The sequence below is a fragment of the Panthera onca genome, chromosome X (assembly GCF_046562875.1).
Source record: "Panthera onca isolate mPanOnc1 chromosome X, mPanOnc1 haplotype 2, whole genome shotgun sequence".
In the NCBI taxonomy this organism is placed as follows: Eukaryota; Metazoa; Chordata; class Mammalia; order Carnivora; family Felidae; genus Panthera; species Panthera onca.
Window position 1 is genome coordinate 24,663,180 of NC_138357.1, and position 20,529 is coordinate 24,683,708.

Genomic DNA, 20,529 nt, shown 5'->3' on the forward strand with positions numbered 1-20,529 from the left:
CCAGCCCTGCAAGAAATTTTAAGGGGGACTCTCTGAGGGGAGAAAAGATGAAAAAAATGTATATATATACACACACACATATATATATATGTAAAATATATATATTATATATATAAATATACCGATATATTATACATACAAACCAATGTATGTATACATATATACATATTTATATATACATATAAAGATACATATATATACATTATATATAATGGCAATAGTGGCCATTATATATAATGGCAATAAATTCCTATCTTTCAGTATTCACTCTAAATATAAATGGACTCAAAGCTCCAATCAAAAGACATAGGGTAACAAAATGGATAAGAAAACAAGACCCATCTATATGCTGTTTACAACAGACCACTTTAGACGTAAAGACACCTTCAGCTTGAAAATAAGGGGATGGAGAACCATCTATCATGCTAATGGTCAACAAAAGAAAGCCAGAGTAGCCATACTTATATCAGCCAATCTAGAATTCAAAGTAAAGACTGTATCAAGAGATGCAGAAGGGCATTATGTCATAATCAATGGGACTATCCACCTAGAAGACCTAAAAATTGTAAACACATATGTGCCAAATGTGGTGGCACCCAAATACATAAATGAATTAATCACAAACATAAAGAAACTCGATAGTAATACCATAATAGTATGAGACTTCAACACCCCACTCACAGCAATGGACAGATCATCTAATCAAAATATCAACAAGGAAACAATGGCTTTGAATTACACACTGGACCAGATGGACTTAACAGATATATTCAGAACATTTCATCCTAAAGCAGCAGAATATACATTCTTCTCCAGTTCACAGGGAACGTTCTCCAGAATAGACCACATAATGGGACACAAATCCGACCTAATTAGTACAAAAAGATCAAGATCACACCATGCATATTTTCAGACCACAGCGCTATGAAACTCAAAATCACCACAAGAAAAAATTTGGAAAGGTAACAAAACTTGGAGAATGAACAACATACTGGTAAAGAATGAATGGGCTAACCAAGCAGTTAAAGAGGAAATTATAAAGTATATGCAAGTCAATGAAAATGATAACAACACAACCCAAAACCTCTCCGACGCAGCCAAAGTAGTCGTAAGAGGAAAGTATATAGCAATCCAGGCCTTCCTAAAGAAGGAAGGAAGATATCAGACACACAGCTTAACCTTACGCCTTAAGGATTTGGAAACAGAACAGCAAATAAAACCCAAAACCAGCAGAAGACAGGAAATAATAAAGATTAGAGTAGAAATTAATCCCATCAAAACAAAAAAAAAAAACAACAAAACAACAACAAACAAACAAACAAACAGTAGAACAGATCAATGAAACCAGAAACTGGTTCTTTGAAAGAATTAACAAAATTGATAAACCAGTAGCCAGTTTGATCAAAGAGAAAAAGGAAAGGACTCAAATAAATAAAATCAAGAATTAAAGAGACACATTCACAACAGAATTAAAAACAATAATAAGAGAATATTATGAGCAACTAAATGCCAATAAAATGGGCAATCTGAAAGAAATGGACAAATTCCTAGAAACATATACACTACCAAAACTGAAACACGAAGAACTAGAAAATTTGAACAGACCCATAACCAGTAAGGAAATCGAATTAGTAACCAAAAATCTGCCAAAAAACAAGAGTCCAGGGCCAGATGGCTTTCTGGGGAATTCTAACAAACATTTAAGGAAGAGTTAACACCTATTCACTTGAAACTGTTCCAAAAAATAGAAGTGGAAGGAAAACTTCCAAACTCTTTCTATGAAGCCAGCATTACCTTGATTCCAAAACTAGACAGACACTACACTGAAAAGGAGGACTGTAGACCAATTTCCCTGATGAACATGGACACAAAATCCTCAACAAGATATTAGCCAACCAGCTCCAATGATACATTAAAAAAATTATTCACCACAACCAAGTGGGATTTATACCTGGGATGCAGGGCTGGTTCAATATCCACAAAACAATCAATGTGATACATCACATAAAAAAAGAAAGAACAAGAACCACATGATCCTCTCAATAGATGCAGAGAAAGCATTTGACAAAATACAGCATCCTTTCTTGATAAAAAACCTCAAGAAACTAGGGATAGAAGGAGCATACCTCGAGATCATAAAAGCCATATATGAATGACCCAACGCTAATATCATTCTCAATGGGGAAACATTGAGAGCTTTTCCCGTAAGGTCAGGAATAGGACAGGGATGTCCACTCTCACCACTGTTATTCAACATAATATTGGAAGTCTTAGCCACTGCTATCAGACAACACAAAGAAATAAAAAACATCCAAATCGGCCAGGAGGAGGTCAAACTTTCACTCTTTGCAGATGACATCACGGTCTATATGGAAAACCCAAAAGATTCCACCAAAAAACTGCTAGAACTGATTCATGAATTCAGGAATATAAAATCAATGCACACAAATCGGTTGCATTCCTTTACACCAACAATGAAGCAACAGAAAGAGAAATCACAGAATCAACCCCATTTACAATTGCACTAAAAACCATAAAATACCTAGGAATACATCTAACCACAGAGGTGAAAAATCTATACACTTAAAACTATACAAAGCTTATGAAAGAAATTGAAGAAGACACAAAAAAATGGAAAAAGATTCCATGCTCCTGGATAGGAAGAACAAATATTGTTAAAATGTCAATACTACCCAAAGCAATCTACATATTCAACGCAATCCCTATCAAAATAACACGAGTATTCTTCACAGAGCTAGAACAAAGAATCCTAAAATTTGTATGGAAGCAGAAAACACCCTGAATAGCCAAGGAAAGCTTGAAAAAGAAATCCAAAGCAGGAGGCATCACAATCTCAGACTTCAAGCTATCCTACAAAGCTGTAATCATCAAGACAGTATGGTACTGGCACAAGAACAGACACTCAGTTCAAAATGTAACAGAATAGAGAACCCAGACATGGACCCACAAACGTATAGCCAACTAATCTTTGACAAAGCAGGAAAGAATATCCAATGGAATAAACACAGTCTCTTCAGCAAGTGGTGCTGGGAAAACTGGTCAGCGACATGCAGAAAAATGAACCTGGATCACTTTCTTATACATGCACAAAAATAAACTCAAAATGGATGAAAGACCTCAATGTAAGACAGGAAACCATCAAAATCCTCGAGGAGAAATCAGTCAAAAACCTCTTTGATCTTGGCCAAAGCAACTTCTTACTCAACATGTCTCTGGAGGCAAGGGAAACAAAAGCAAAAATGACGACTGGGACATCATCAAATTAAAAAGCTTCTGCACAGCGAAGGAAACCATCAGCAAAACTAAAAGGCAACCGACAGAATAGGAGAAAATATTTGCACATGACATATCAGATAAATGGTTAGTATCCCAAATCTGCAAAGAACTGATCAAACTCAACACCCAAAAAACAAATAATCCAGTGAAGAAATGGGCAAAAGACATGAATAGACACTTCTACAAAGAAGACATTCAGATGGCCAACTGACACATGAAAAAATGCTCTACATCACTCATCATCAGGAAAATACAAATCAAAACCACAATGAGATACCACCTGACACCTGTCAGAATGGCTAACATTAACCACTCAGGCAACAACAGATGTTGGCAAGGTTGCAGAGAAAGAGTATCTCTTTTGCATTGTTGGTGGGAATGCAAACTGGTGCAGCCACTCTGGACAACAGTATGGAGGTTCCTCAAAAAACTAAAAATAGAACTAACTACCCTATGACCCAGCAATTGCACTACTAGGTATTTATCCATAGGATACAGGTGTGTTGTTTCAAAGGGACACATGCGCCCCCATGTTTATAGCAGCACTACCAATAATAGCCAAAGTATGGAAAAACCCAAATGTCCATCGATGGATGAATGTATAAAGAAGATGTGGTATATATATAAAATGGAGTATTACTCAGCAATCAAAAAGAATGAAATCTTGCCACTTGCCACTACATGGATGGAATTAGAAGGTATTATGCTAAGTGAAATTAGTCAGAGAAAGTCAAAAATCATATGACTTCACTCATATGAGGACTTTAAGAGACAAAACAGGTGAACATAAGGGAAGGGAAACAAAAATAATATAAAAACAGGGAGGGGGACAAAACAGAAGAGACACACAAATGTGGAGAACAAACTGAGCGTTACTGGAGGGGTTGTGGGAGTGGGGATGGGTTAAATGGGTAAGGGGCACTAAGGAATCTACTCCTGAAATCATTGTTGCACTATATGCTAACAATTTGGATGTAAATTAAAAAAATAATAATAATAAATTATAATAAATTTTTTCTTTATTTTTGTTCTTTTATGTTTAAAGTGTTTTGAGGATCTTGATAGTGAAAACACATTTATTATGTTTATATGCTGCTATTTAATTCACCCGTTCATCAGTATAAATTTTTCTGTTTATATCTAGTAATACTCTTTTCTCTCTCTTTTTTTCTTTTAATTCATTGTGTTTTTATATCTAGAGTGCATGTTATTAAAATAACATACAGTTAAGTCTTATTTTTTTATTCAACCTAAAGATATATGTGCTAATTATATGCTTGATCCATTTTTCTTTGATGTAATAATTGACATAGTGACTTCAAATCTGCAATTTTTCTATTTGTTTGTCTCATGTATTTAATTTTTTCTTTCTTTCTTTATTCTAGTTTTGTTTTCTTTTGGGTGTCTACTATTTTTTTACATTATTTCATTTTATTTCCTATACTGTTTTTATAGTATAATTCTTCTTATTTCAGTGTTTAGCTTTTGCTCTGAGGATTACAATATGCATTGATACCAAAGTCTACTTAGAATTAAATTCTATCATTTTTCACTTGTACATTTTACAAGTATAAGAATCTTAAAACGTTGTAATTCCATTAGCACTCCCTATCCTTTGTGGTATTGCTATACATTTTAGTTTTCCATTTGATATCAACTTCACTTTACAATAATGTTATCTTTTCTTTAAACAGCCATTTGTTTTATAAGAAAATGTGTCATAAAAAAGAATAGGAATATAGATAGTGCTGAACCTCTCATAAGAAACAATGGTGGCTAAAATACACTGCAATGAGATCTCCAAAGCAATGAAAGCAAAATAAAAGCCTGTCAGCACAGAATTCTATATTCATTAAAAATATCCTTTGAAAGGACAGATGAAATAGGACATTTTATCAATAAATACAATCTGAGATAATTTGGTACCTACAAACTTATGTTAGAGTAAATCCTAAGAGAAGTTTTTCAAGCTGAAAAGAAACATTTGATGCCTAATTCAGATATACAAAAAAGAATACAAAGCAGTAGATAAGGCAATATTGTAGATGATAAATATGTAATATGAATTACTTTTTTCTTCTCTTAACTTCCCTAAAAGGCAATTGTGAGTAAGAATAAAGAGCTTTTAAATAAAAATATATCTACAAAGGAAAAAACACCTACCTCACACTATACATAAAAATAAATTCCAGGTAGATTATAGATCTAAATATGAAAGACAAAACAATAAAGGGTGGGTCTAGAAGATAATATAAGACTATACCTTCATAATATTCCATAAAATCCCTCAAACAAGACACAAAAAGCAATAGTCATAAAGGAATAAACTGATTATTTGAATTATATTAGAATAATAATTTCCCTTCATCAAAAGTCATCATTGGGAGTGTGAAAAGGAAAGCCATAGTTGGAAAAATATAAGCAACAAAGGTACATACATGGAACATATGAAAAATACATATCAGTAAGAAAAATTCAGTCAACCTAGTAAAAACTATGAGCAACAGATATGAATAGATATTTAAAAAGAAGTAAGTTCAAGTGGCCACTATACATGGGAAAGATGCAAAAAAAATGTTAACAATCAGAGTAATACAACTTGAAATCAGAATGAATTCCATTACATACCTATCAGAATGGCATAAGAGAAAAAGACTAACAATATTAAGATTGTCTAAGATACTGAACAACTGGAACTCTCATTCACTGCTGGTGGGAATGTAAATTTATGCAAGCACTTTGAAAATACATTGGCATTATCTATTAATAGTGAAGATACAAATAAATTATGACCCAAAAATTACACTCAATAATTACATGCACATTTCCATCAAGAGGCATGTACAAGAATGTATATAGCAGCATTATTTGTAATACAAAAAAGCTGAAAAAACACAAGTGGTCATGAATTATAGACTGGATAAATTATGCTAAATACATAAAGTGGAATGTGATACAATAAATTATTATCATTATCCTTATTTTTGAGTCTTATATGAACCTTTTCCTGAAATCCCCGTACTAACCAATGATATTTATTACATAAATATTATGTGCTAAGCAAACTTGTGAACACTGTATATATATTATCCATTTGAAATAAGTAAAAAAGATGAGGTAGACACTTTTATTATTCCCATTTACAAATGAGGAAACTGAGGCTACATGTTTGAATATGTAACCAACAAGTGGCAAAGCTGTGATTTGTATCTAACCTCCCTGATTCCAAATGTGGTGCTTTTTCTATTCTATCTTACTCTCTCCAATTATGTAAAACACTAGAGACATATATTCTTGAAACAGTGACTGTACAGCATGATAGTTAAAAAAATGATACATATTTAATGAAACATACATGCAAAATAAATAGAGCAATGCATTATAAACATTTGGAATTAAACTATAAATACAATTCTATATTATATTTGGTCACCTAATATTGGACTAAAATGCTATTAAGTATTTTCAAAAACAAGGTTAGATTTAATTATTTTTAGAAGAATTACATACAGTAACACTTGCTTATTTTGGTGTACAATTTTTATAACTTTAATATATACACATATCCTTGTAACTCTAATACAATTACTGCTTCTTTGTAGCATACCCTCCCTGCACCCTTAAGTTCTGGGAACCACTGACTTACTATCTATCTTTATAATTTGCTTTTTCATATAAATAGAATGGCATATAAATGGAATCACACAGTATATAACATTTGTGATTGCTTTTTCCATATGGCATAATTATTTGAAATCTATCCATACTGTTACATGAATCAGTAGATGATTTTGTATTATTGTTGACTAGTATTCCATTATGTGGATATAACACTGTTCATCCATTCACCCATTAGAGAAAACATGATATTAATGAGTTAAGATATAATTCCATTTTTTCTATGTTGCAAGATATTTGATGCATATTTCCAGCTTGTCTGCACAAACGCTGAAAAAATTAAATTCCCAAAACCTGTAGAGGAGAATACATTTCTCATTCCCTTTCTAAAATTGTGTACCTTCTCTATATTATAATTTTAATTGTATCCATTTGACAAAAAACTAGTAGCTAGCTAATAGCTAGTTTTTATTATTTACATGAACTGGGAACTTTAATAAACAGTTTTCATAGATTTATTTATTCAGTCTTCACATCAATATATGAAAACATTATTGTTTACACTTATGTTATAGGTGAAAAATCGAGACACAGAGAGTTAGGTAACCTATGCTAGATCATACAGACCTTAAGTAACAGAGCTGGATTTCGTCATACAAAGCCTGATTCCAGAGTCCAGACTGTTTTTTTCCTCTAAAGTTTTATTTAATTCTAGCTAGTTAACATGTAGTGTAATATTGATTTTCAGGAGTAGAATTTAGTGATTCATCACTTACATATAACACCCAGTGCTCAAAATAACAAGTTCCCTCATTAACACCTATCACTCAAATAGCCAATTCCCCTGCCCACCTCCCCTCCAGCAACCCAGTTTGTTCTCTAACAAAGTCTCTTATGGTTTGCTCCCCTCTCTTTTTTTCCCCTTCCCCTACGTTCATCTATTTTATTTCATAAATTCCACATATGAGTGAAATCATATGGTATTTCCCTTTTTCTAACTAACTTAGTACATTTAGCATAATACACTCTAACTTCATCCACATTATTTCAATGGCAAGATTTCATTCTTTTTATGGCTGAGTAATCTTTCAGTACATATATATACATGTATATACATATATGTATATACGTATATATATACATGTATATATGTTATCATTTGTATGATACATACATATGTATATATGTATATATATACATATATATATATATATGTATATATATACATGTATATATGTTATCATTTAAGTAAATACCTAGTAGTACAATTTTTAAATTTTTGGGGAATATCCATACTGTTTTCCAGAGTGGCTGGATCAGTTTGTATTCCCACCAGCAGTGAGAGGGTTCCCCTTTCTCTGCATCCTCTCCAACATCTACTGTTCCCTGTTGTTAATTTTAACCATTCTGACAGATGTGAGATGATATCTCATTATAGTTTTGATTTGTAGTTCCCTAATGATGAGTGGTGTTGAGCATTTTTTCTTGTGTATTTTGGCCATCTGGATGTCTTCTATGGAAAAATGTTTATTCAAGTCTTCTGCCCATTTCTTAACTGGATCATTTGCTTATTGGGTGTTGAGTTTGATAAGTTCTTTATAGATTTTGGATACAAATCCTTTCATCAGATATGTCATTTGCAAATACCTTCTCCCATTCCAAAGGTTTCCTTTTACTTTTGTTGATTATTTCTTTTGGTGTACAGAAGCTTTTTATCTTGATGAGATCCCAATTGTTCATTTTTGTCTTTGTTTTCTTTGCCTCTGGAGACGTGTCTAGAAAGAAATTTTTATGGCCTAGATCAAAGAGGTTGCTGGATTTGGATGGTTTCCCGTCACATTTAAGGCTTTCATACATTTTTAGTTTATTTTTATGTATTGTGTAAGAAAGCTATCCAGGTTCATTCTTCTGCATGTTGCTGTACAGATTGCCCAACACAATTTATTGAAGAGACTGCCTTTTTTCCATTAGATATTTTTTCCCACTTCGTCAAATATTAGTTGCTTATAGAGTTTTGGGTCCCTTTTCGGGTCTTCTAATCTGTTCTATTGATCTATGTGTTTGTTTGTATGCCATTACCATAAAGATTTGATCATTACAGCTTGGCAATATAGCTTGAAGTCTGGAAAGTGATGCCTCCAGCTTTGTTTTCTTTTTCAAGATTGTTTTGGCTATTCAGGTTCTTTTGTGTTTCCATACAAATTTGAGGATTGCTTGTTCCAGCTCTGTGAAAAATGCTGGCAGTATTTTAATAGGGATTTCCTTAAATGTGTAGACCACTTTGGGTGATGTAGACATTTTAACAATATGTTTTCTTCCAATCCATGAGCATGGAATATTTTTCCATTTCTTGGTGTCCTCTTCAATTTCTTTCATAAGCTTTCTATAGTTTTCAGCATATAGATCTTTTACCTCTTTGGCTATGTTTATTCCTAGGTATTTTATGGTATTTAGTGCAATTGTAAATGGGATCAATTCCTTGATTTCTGTTTCTACTGCTTCATTATTGGTATATAGAAATGCCATCGATTTCTGTACATTGATTTTATATCCTGCAACTTTGCTGTATTCATGTATCAATTTCTGCAATTTTTTGGTGGAGTTTTTCAGATTTCCTGCATAGAGTATCATGTCATCTGCAAGTAGTGAATATTTGACTTCTTCTTTGCCTATTTGGGTGCCTTTTATTTCTTATTCTTGTCTGATTGTTGAGGCTAGGACTTCTAGAACTATATTAAATAACAGTGGTGGGTATCCTTGTCTTCTTCTTGACTGTACAGGAAAAGCTCTTAGATTTTGCCCATTGAAGATATTAGCTATGGGTCTTTCACATATGGCCTTTATTATGTTGAGGTATGTTCCCTCTATGACTACTTTGCAAAGGGTTTTTATCAAGAAAGGATGCTGTATTTTGTCAAATGTTTTTTTCTGTATCTATTGAGAGAATCTAGTCATTCTTATCCTTTATTTTATTATGTGATATATCACATTGATTGATTTGTGGATATTGAACTAGCCCTGCAGCCCAGGAATAAATCCCACTTGATCATGGTGAATTATTCTTTTAATGTACTGGTGAATCTGATTTGCTAGTATCTTTTTGAAATTTTGCATCCATGTTCATTAGGGATATTGGCCTGAAATTCTCCTTTTAGTTGGGGTCTTTTTCGTGTTTTGGAATCAAGGTAATGCTAGAATGAGTTGGAAAGTTTTCCTCCCATTTCTAATTTTTGGAACAATTTGTGAAGAATACATGTTAACTCTTCTTTAAATGTCTGGTAGAATTCCTCTGGGAAGCCATCTGGCCCTGGACTTTTGTTCATTGGGAGATTTCTGATTACTACTTTAATTTTTGTTGTTGTTGGTGGTGGTGGTGGTTATGGGTCTATTCAAATTTTCTATTTCTTCTGTTTTCAATTTTGGTAGTTTGTACATTTCTAGGAATGCATCCAATTCTTCCAGATTGCCCAACTTTTTGGCATACAGTTTTTCATAATATTCTTTTCTAATTGTTTGTATTTCTGTGGTGTAGGTTTTGATCACTCCTCTTTCATTCATGATTTTATTTATTTATCCCTTTTTTCTTTTTGTTTTGATACATCTGGCTAGGGATTTATCAATTGATTAATTCTTTCAAAAAACAGCTTTTCATTTCATTGATCTGTTCTACTGATTTATTTTGTTTCTATATCACTTATTTCTGCTCTAATATTTATTATTTCCCTTATTCTGCAGGCTTTAATCTTATTTGTTGTCCCTTTTCTAGAAAAGCCCAGACTTTTTATCACTATGAAAAATGACCTGCTTTCACTAAATGTTTTAGTGGACTTTTAAGAATGTTTATAATTTCATCCTCCTTTTATAGTTGCCAATCCATGTTATTCACATATTTTTCTCTTGACAATGTTTATTTGGATTTAATATAAATCTTTATATATTGGAGCACCTGGATGGCTCAGTCGCTTAAGCGTCCTGCTACTTCAGCTCAGGTCATGATCTCATGCTTGGTGAGTTCGAGTCCCACATTGGGCTCTGTGCTGACAGCTCAGAGCCTGGAGCCTGCTTCAGATTCTGTGTCTCATTCTCTTTCTGCCCCTTTCCAACTCATGCTCTGTCTCTCTCTCTCTCTCTCTCTCTTTCTCTCAAAAATAAATAAACATTAATTTTTTTTAATTTTTATAGGGGTGCCTGGGTAGCTCAGTCAGTTAAGCATCCAACTTCAGCTCAGGTCATGACCTCACAGCTCATGAGTTCTATCCCCGCGTCAGGCTCTGTGCTGACAGCTCAGAGCCTGGAGCTTGCTTCAGATTCTGTTTTTCCCTCTCTCTCTTCCTCTCCCCTGCTCACGCTCTCTCTCTCTCACTCTCTCTGTCTCTCAAAAATGAATAAATATAAAAAATTAAAAAAAATCTTTATTTATCAAATATATTGGCCCTTTTTTCACATTTGTCACAAGTATTTTTTCTAGCTTTCTATCTTTTTATTCATAAGGTTCAAAGTATTTTTATTATAATGCAATTTAATTTAAAATAGTCAAAACCTATTCTATATTTAAAAATTTCTTACCTATTGCAGGATTAGGTAAATATTTACCTCTTATATTTTCTCTATTTTAATATTACTATTAAAGTATATTTACTAAAATTCCTATAATTTTTTTTAAATCTAATCCATCTTCAATTTACTCAATGCATACATAAAGAAGATATTTAAAATTTCTTTATTTTCTACAAATACATGACATTAGATTCCTATTGCTGCTTTAGGAAATTGCCATACATTTAGTGGCTTAAAATAATATAAATATATTATCTTATAGTTCTTTGAGTTCAAAAATCTGAAATGGGTATTACTGAGCTAAAATCAAGGTGTTGGCAGGGTTGCATTCCTTCTGGAAGCTCTGTCAGAGAATTTACTTCCTAGCCTTATCAGGTTTCTGGAGGCTGCCCAAATTTCTCTGCTTGTGTTTCACTGTCATTTTCAAAGCCAGTGAAGTTGATTTTTTTTAAATACATTTCATTACTCTGACAGTGACTGCTTTTCTACCTCTTACTTCAACATTTCAGTTTCCTTGTGATTACATTGAGCCCACCAGTATAATATAGGATCATCTCCCAATTTTAATATCAGTGGATTTGCAAACTTATTTCCCCTTTGCCATAATAAACTATATATACATGTTCAGAGTTTAAGAAATGGACAGGGGTACTTGGGTGACTTAGTTAAGTGTCCAACTCTTGATTTTGGCTCAGGTCGTGATCCCATGGTTCATGAGATCAAGCCCTGTGTCAAGCTTTGTGCTGACAGAGCAGAGCCTGCTTGGGATTCTCTATCTCCCTCCTCTGCTCCGCCCTTGTTCATGCTCTCTCTCTCTCTCTCAAAGTAAATAATTAAACGTAAAAAAAAAGGAAGTGCACAATCTTCTTTCCAGAAACTTCTGTTAATCACCCTGATGTTTTTCCCCATTCTTCTGCTGTATTTGTTTTTTTTTTTTAATTTGTTTGTTGTTTTTCATTTTTTAGATTCCAGCTTTTATTTAAATTCCAGTTATAATAATAATAGTTATAATACAGTGTAATATTAGTTTCAGGTATAGAATTTAGTGATTCATCACTTGTTTACAACATCCAGCGCTTATCATAAGTGCCCTCCTTAATATCCATCACCCATTTAACCCATTCCCCTGCCCACCTCCCATACAGCAACCCTCAATTCCTTCTCTATAGTTAAGAGGCTGTTTTGTGATTTTCCTCTCTCTTTTTTCTTTTCCTCTATGTTCACTTATTTTGTATCTTAAATTCCACACGAGTGAAATAATATGGTATTTGTCTTTCTCTGATTGACTTCTTACACTTAGCATAACTTTCTAACACCATCCATGCCATCACAATGGCAAGATTTCATTCTTTTTTATGTATGAATAATAGTCAATTATATATAATATTATATATAATATTTACCATATATTATTATTCACCATATTATATATATTACATATATATGTAATATACACCATATGAATGAAATCATACGGTGTTTGTCTTTCCCTAACTGACTTATTTTGCTTAGCATACTACTTTCTAGATACATTTACATCACTGGAAATGGCAATATTTCATTCTTTTTTAAGTTGAATAATATTACATTATATATACATATATATTTATATTTATACCACTACTTCTTTATTCCATTCATCAATTTATGGGCACTTGGGCTGTTTCTATAATTTGGCTAATGTAGAGAATGATGCTATAAACATCAGGGTGCATATAGCTCTTCAAATTAATATTTTTGTATCCCTTGGGTAAACACCTAATAGTGCAATTGCTGGTTCATCGGGTAGTTCTATTTTTAACCTTTTGAAGAACCTCCATATTGTTTTCCAGAGTAGCTGCACCAGTTTTCATTCCCATCAATAGTGCAAGAGGGTTCCCCTTTCTCCAAACCCTCATCTCTGGAGACATGTATAGTAAGAAGCTGCTATGGCGAAGGTCAAAGCAGATGTTGTTTGTGTTCTCCTCTAGGATTTTGATGGTTTACTGTCTCCCATTTAGGTCTTTCATCTATTTTGAATTTATTTTTGCGAATGGTGTAAGAAAGTGGTCTGCTTTCATTCTTTTGCATGTTTCTTAAAAAAAAATTTAATGTTTATTTATTTTAAGGAAAGAGAGATAGAGTGTGAACAGGGGAGGGGCAGAGAGAGAGGGAGACACAGAATCCAATGGGGCACAGGCTCTGAGCTGTCAGCACAGATCCCAACATGGTGCTCGAACTCACAAACCACGAGATCATGACCTGAGTTGTAGTTGGTCGCTTAACTGACTGAGCCACCCAGGAGCCCCAGGTTTTACATGTTTCTCTACTTGCTTTAATAGATTTTTGGGAGTTAAGGGATGTCATTGTTCTTGTTTTTTGTTTTTGTTTTGTTTTTTATATCTGCTTATATCTGTTGGAAAGAATTCTACTTTTTTTTTTTTTTTTTTTTTTACTTTCTACACAAGGTGCAAGAATTTCCTTTGGGTCCACTGATTTTATTCTGAAAGGCTTATGAGTCCCCTTACAAGATCTTTCGCCCAAGAGCCAATCAATATGCCCATTTCTTATACAGATTTATTTATTTGTAATATATTTAATGTTTATTTATTTTTGAGAGAGAGAGAGAGACACACACACAGAATCTGAAGCAGGTTCCAGGTTCTGAGCTGTCAACACAGAGACCAAGGCAGGGCTCGAACCTATGAGCTATGAGACTATAACTTGAACTGAAGTCAGACACTTAAATGACTGATCGACCCAGTTTCCCCAAGAAAAATCTACTTTTTAGGTAGAATTCATACAACGAAGCTCTGCAATATTCTGATGTGATCTGATTTTACTTCTAATGTCTTTTTAAATGATATTTTCCACTTATGAGGAATACAAAATAAAAAGAATGTCTAGCATAAAGAGTTATCCAAAGTCTTTGTTTCATACAGTCTAAATTGCTTAATTTATTATCACTACACCTCCTAAAATACAGTGTACTGTTATTATCATCATTCTCTTTCCTTCATTCCCATGTTTCTACCTTTTTTTGTCTTATTTTTCTTTATTTAAATTTTCTAAATGAATGCAGATATGGGGATAGAACAAAGCAATTGGTTTCTTCAAAGCAATATGTTTCCAGTAAAGAAATCACTACTCAATTTTCTGGTTGATACAAACTTGGGGTAGTTAGTAGACATCCCTCTCTTCTTATTAATCAAGTTCTGTCTTGTTCTAACAAGTTGCAAAGACTTTTCCTTTCCATGTAGTAAAATAAGATGAATTCATTGATATTGCTGTTCTCACTCTCAGTCTTCCAGCTACACATTTAGTGGAAAGCCTTCCTAGAATGTAAAAGTGGAATGTTTCATTGTTTTGTTTTTATAGTTTTTATTTGTAAATTTCTTTTTTGGTAGGGAATTTTTTAGTGGAAGATTTAATTTTGGGTCTGGGTGGTTTTATGAGTTCCCTTTTTTTGTTTTTGCTTTCTTCCTCTATTAGTGTAATCTTGAGAGGAGCTACAAGCATAGAGAAAGTACATGCTATTGTCATAATCATAAATCAAGCTAGATTTAACTTCATGCTACAGTCAATCATACCATAGATTTGTTTATGTATGTAGTTTGTTTATGTATGTTGTGATACATAGATGTGTGGTGTTCCTACAACTCTTTTTTTAAAGTCCATATGCTTATTATTGGCTTATAGTTAAAGGTATGACTGTAACATAGACCTGAAAATAAAAGCGAAGAAACAAAATAGTCAAGAAGAAAATTTCAGTCACAAATTCAGACAGAAAGCCTTAAAAATTATATATGTGTTACGTTCAGGTAACTGGGTACTAAAAATTCTTGAGCATTTGTAAAAACTAAAGCAATTAAAAAATCTGTTACTGTCCAAAACAGAATATTGAGCTGTCAGGATCATTGGAATAACCCAGGGAAGCAATTATAACTCTCTTTTGGACTCTAAATATGGCCTATATAGTTCAGGTTAAATTGTGAAACAACCAAACTACAGAAAAGCAAGTAAGATACTTTTAACTCTAGCTGCTGAGCTTATAAAAATGTCTGAAAGTGGTATATAAGAAGTGATCATTGATTATTAATCTTCTGGGTGAGGTGAGGACTCTCATAAACAACGTTTGGATAGAAATATTTTTAATCCTACTTTAAATAGGGAGATCTTTAATACTCCTTCCCACTACCAATTGAAAGGAATTTTTAGAAATATTTTATAAAAATCATTTTAGCATAAGGCATTAGTAAGAGTATTTGCTGTGGTAGAAATTTAACTTGACTGCGATTCAAAGACTACAAAGTTAAAAAACAGAGACGGAAGTGATTAGAAAAATAGAAATGCAATGAAGATGAACATACCTTAAAGACTAAACTCAGCACAAGTAGAGAGAGAAACATTGAGATTTGGATGTGATTTTATTAGCTCTAATTCAGAAGTGTGACAAGTTCTCTTTCTTTATGGTGTTTAGATAGATTGATGAGAGAGAGAGAGAGAGAGAGAGAGAGAGAGAGAGTTATAGTTGTTACCGCTATGTTGTTATAGTTATATATTTTGTATATGTATATAAATATATGTATATTTGGGGGGGTGCAAGTAAGAGAGGTGGAAAGAATCCCAGGAGGGACAGAGAGAGAGAGAGAGAGGTAGAGAGAAGAAGAGAGAGAAAAGCGAGGCTCACCCAAAACGGGGTTCATGCTCACTTGAAGTGGGGCATGAGCTCACCTGAACTGGGGCTTGAGCTCACCCAATGTGGGACTTGAACTCATGAACCATGAGATCATGACCTGAGCCAAAGTCAGATGCTTAACGACTGAGCCACCCAGGCACTCTAAGTATATGTATATTTATAAAAACATGTATATGTATATTTAAAGTATAATATATGTATATCCATATTTATATAAACATGTATATTTATATAAAATATGTAAAAGTATAATATATGTATACGCATATCCAAACACATAGGGATGTGTGTGCATATGTTTAAGAATACTGACTTCTCTGGGCCCTTAGGGATTTTATAAAAAATGGCCAACATCTACAATCAGTCTCTCCTTTGGTGCCTAATTTGTGTAACACTTACCAAAGAAATTAAGAAGAGAACCTAGGGTGCCTAGGTGGCTCAGTCAGTTAAGCTTCTCACTATAACTCAGATCATGATCTTGCAGTAACTAGTTCAAGCCCCATGTTGGGCTCTGCTGACAGCTCAGAGCCTGGAGCCTGCTTTGGATTCTGTGTCTCCCTGTCTCTCTGCCCCTCCCCAGCTCACGCTCTCTCTCTCAAAAATAAATAAAACATTTAAAAAGAAGAAGAAGAGAACTTATTGGGGTGCCTGTGTAGCTCAATCAGTTAAGCACCTGATTCTTGACTTTAGCTCAGGTCACGACCTCAGGGTTCATGACATCAAGCGCCACATCGGGTTCTGAACTAATAGTGCAGAACCTGCTTGGGATTCTCTCACTCTCTCTCAAAAATAAATATATAACTTTTTTTTTAAGGTAAGAAGAGAACTTATTCTCATGGGCAACATTTCTTATTAGATCTCTCATCCATTACATGTACCCATGTTCACACATACATATGTGGATCAAGGTATGATATTCAATTTTGCTTCTGCATGATAGATTTTTGCCTTTCCATCTTCAGAGCTGTGCATTCTAAGATCTTTCAATACTACTCTGTCCTAATCATTTTCTTGAGGAAAATTCTGAAAATGTTTCATTTTGTCAGAACTTAAAACCTGTAAAAATAGTTTCTGGTTTGTGTCAGGCAGCTCTTGTAATAATTGCCCTTTCAGAATTCTGCATCTGTTGCCCCGAAATCTTTAAGTAAGCTTTGAAATTCCTGGAAGTCGAGAGGCTACATGAAGGCATCTAGTATATATTGACTCCGTGGATTATCATTTATTTCTGTTTTTTATTGTAGTTGTCATGAAATCCCCCCTGCCAAAACATAGCTTGGCACAAAATACTGCTTTATGGAATGTATAAAGAATTCCACCCTGCTGCGTAAAACTTACAAAAATAAGTGGAACTAAACTTAGAGAGATTATTACAGATAATAAGCTTTCTACTCAGAGTTTAAAGATATTAATCTAAATGTTTGATTATGTGACACAGAGGTTGATTTATCCTCTATAGAAAATGGAAGAGATTTTACCTATTATTTGTAAACAGAAAAGTTAATTTTGTATTTTTTTATTTTATATTTCTTTTATACTAACAAAGGGCACGTATATTATCAGGTACACATACAGTTTTTCATTTAAGATGTGTAACCCAGTATTGTACCTAAAGGTGTGCTGGTGTTGATTTTTTATCATATGAGGAAGATGAAAAGTTAGTGGTACTATTTTGAGAGCTTCAGAGGGAGAGACTACCATGTGCTCAGATCACAACTTTTACTGTCAGTTTGGCTTTATCAGAATCAGAAAGCTTTGGAAGAGGTCCAAGTTGGCAACATGAGAAAACCCTGAACTCACCTTTTCCCATGGACATAACAAACTTACAGCTACATATGGGATATTTTCTTCTGAAAAAAAAACCTAAAACCTAGATGAGCAGCATTCCCACAACAAACCACATTGTCACATTGAGAAGGGTAAAAGAGACAGAGACATGGCCTTGCCCAGGACCACACAAACGGGATGGGATTTAAAAAAAATGCATAACATTTCCTTAAGGGATAAAGGTATTGTGCCCCACATCAGGCATCCTGACTCTGGAGTCTGGAACAGGAAAGATGAGCCACAAATACATATTCTTTTGAAAAACATTGTAGATTAAGACCAGGAGAACTATGATACTATAGGGAATCTAAATCCTGCTCTTAAATGGTTCTTGTCCAAACCTGCCCACACTGAGGTCCAACAGAAAATCAATAGACTGAAAAGTGCCTAGATAATAAGCAAGAGAGAACCACTCGCTAATTTGAAAATGGCTGCTGGAGAGGCAAGAACCTTCAGAGTCTATCAGACAGATACCATTTTTGCAATCTCATCCTAACTTGCTGGTGATGGAGCCAACTAGCGCCATTTTTGGTGACTCTTCTCACCATTCTGAAGGTGGGCTTTGCCTTCCATCTGCAGTAACTAGACTGTATGAACACCCACAACCCACACAATCTATGTAGCACTCAAGCCACAACAAGGCTAGGCAGGCACTTGAGTCCTACTAAACCTGCACAGAGACAGAGCCACAACTAGGAGGGGTAAATGTCCCAAGCCTCATTTTCCTTGCTTAATGTCTGAGATAAAAAAGGGCCAGGCAAGTGCCCTGAGCCTTGACCTCCCCACACAACATTTGTGGTGCTACCACAGCCAATAGGCATACAGCCCATGTGAGGAATGCCCATAGAATGCCTGGTTTTGGTGGCCAGGGAAGACTGTGTTTCTGGACCACATGAGTAGGTCCTACACAAGACTACTCACAAGAGTGAGGGAAATTAGCTGCTTCGGCTAACACATATAGACAAAGACAGAGAGAGACAAGCAAAATGGAAACAGGAATATGTTCCAAACCAAAAAACAAAGCAAATCCCCATAAAATGATCTTAATTAAACAGAAGTGAGCAGCCAATCTGATTAAGTATTCAAAGTAATTGTCTTAAATGTACTCACCAATTTTGAGGGAAGAATAGATGAACACAGCAAGAATTTCAACAAAGAGAAAATATTTTAAAAATTACACAACAGAAGCTATAACTGAACTGAAAAATAGAGTAAACAGCAGAAAGTATAAAATAAAAACACAAACCTATGAGCAGAAAGAAAAAGGAAAGCACCCAGATTAAGCAGCAAAATGAAAAAATAATTAAAAGAACTGAGGATAGTTTGAGGGACCTCTCAGACAACATCCAGTATATAACATTCACATTATATGGGTGTTTCAGAAAACTAAGAGAGAAAGAGCCAGAAATATTATTTGAAGAAATAATGGCTGAAAACTTTCCTTATCTGGGGAAGCAGACAGACATCCAGGTCCAGGAATCTCAAAGAGATTTAAATAAGATAAACCCAAAGAGAAACACACTGAGACACATTATAATTAAAATAATAAAACTAAATGAAAATCTTAAAAACATCAATTAAAAGGCAACATATGTACAACAAAACCCCAGAGGGCTATCAGATTTTTCAGCAGAAACTTTACAGGTCAGGAAGGTGTATCATGATATATTGAGTCCTAAAATAAAAAATACTTGCCAACCCCAAAATTCTCTACCTAGCAAAATTACCATTCAGAATTAATAGAAAGATTAAGAGTTTTCCAGACAAGGAAAAGCTAAAGGAACGATATTAGAAATATTAAAGGGAATTCTCTAAGCTACAAATGTAATAATTAATAATAAGAAAACATGTAAAAGTAAAAACCTCATGAGAAATGATAAATAATAACAGTAGTGAATCAATCACTTATAAAACAAGTATGAAAAGTAAAAGGCAAAAGTAGTAAAATTAATTGATAATATAATGAATAGTTAATGGATACATAAAATAGAAAAATATAAAATGTGTTATTAAAATATGATATATGGGGGTAGACTACATTACAAAGCATTAGAATGTCTTCAGAATTATCTTCCTATCAACCTAAAAGAAATTGTGATACACATAAGATGTTCAATGTGATCCTCACAGTAACCACAAAGGAAACACTTAGAGTAAATACACAAAAGTAAAAGAGAATGAAATCTAAACATAACACTAAAGACAACAATCAAAACAAATCACAAAAAAGGGAAAGAAAAAAGGAACAGAAAGGAACTACAAATTCAGCAAGAAAACAATCAATAAAATGCCAATTACCTATCAGTAATTACTTTAAATGTAAATAAACTAAATTATCTAATCAAAAGAAATAGGGTGGCTGAATGGATCAAAAACAAAGACCCTCTTATATGCCACCTACAAGAAACACACTTCAAACCTAAGGACACTCACAAAATGAAAGTGAAGGGATAGAAAAAATACTATGCTAATGAAACCATAAAGAAAGCTAGGGTAACAATATTTGCATCACACAAAATGAGCTTTAAAACAAAGTGTAAAAGAGACAAAGAAGG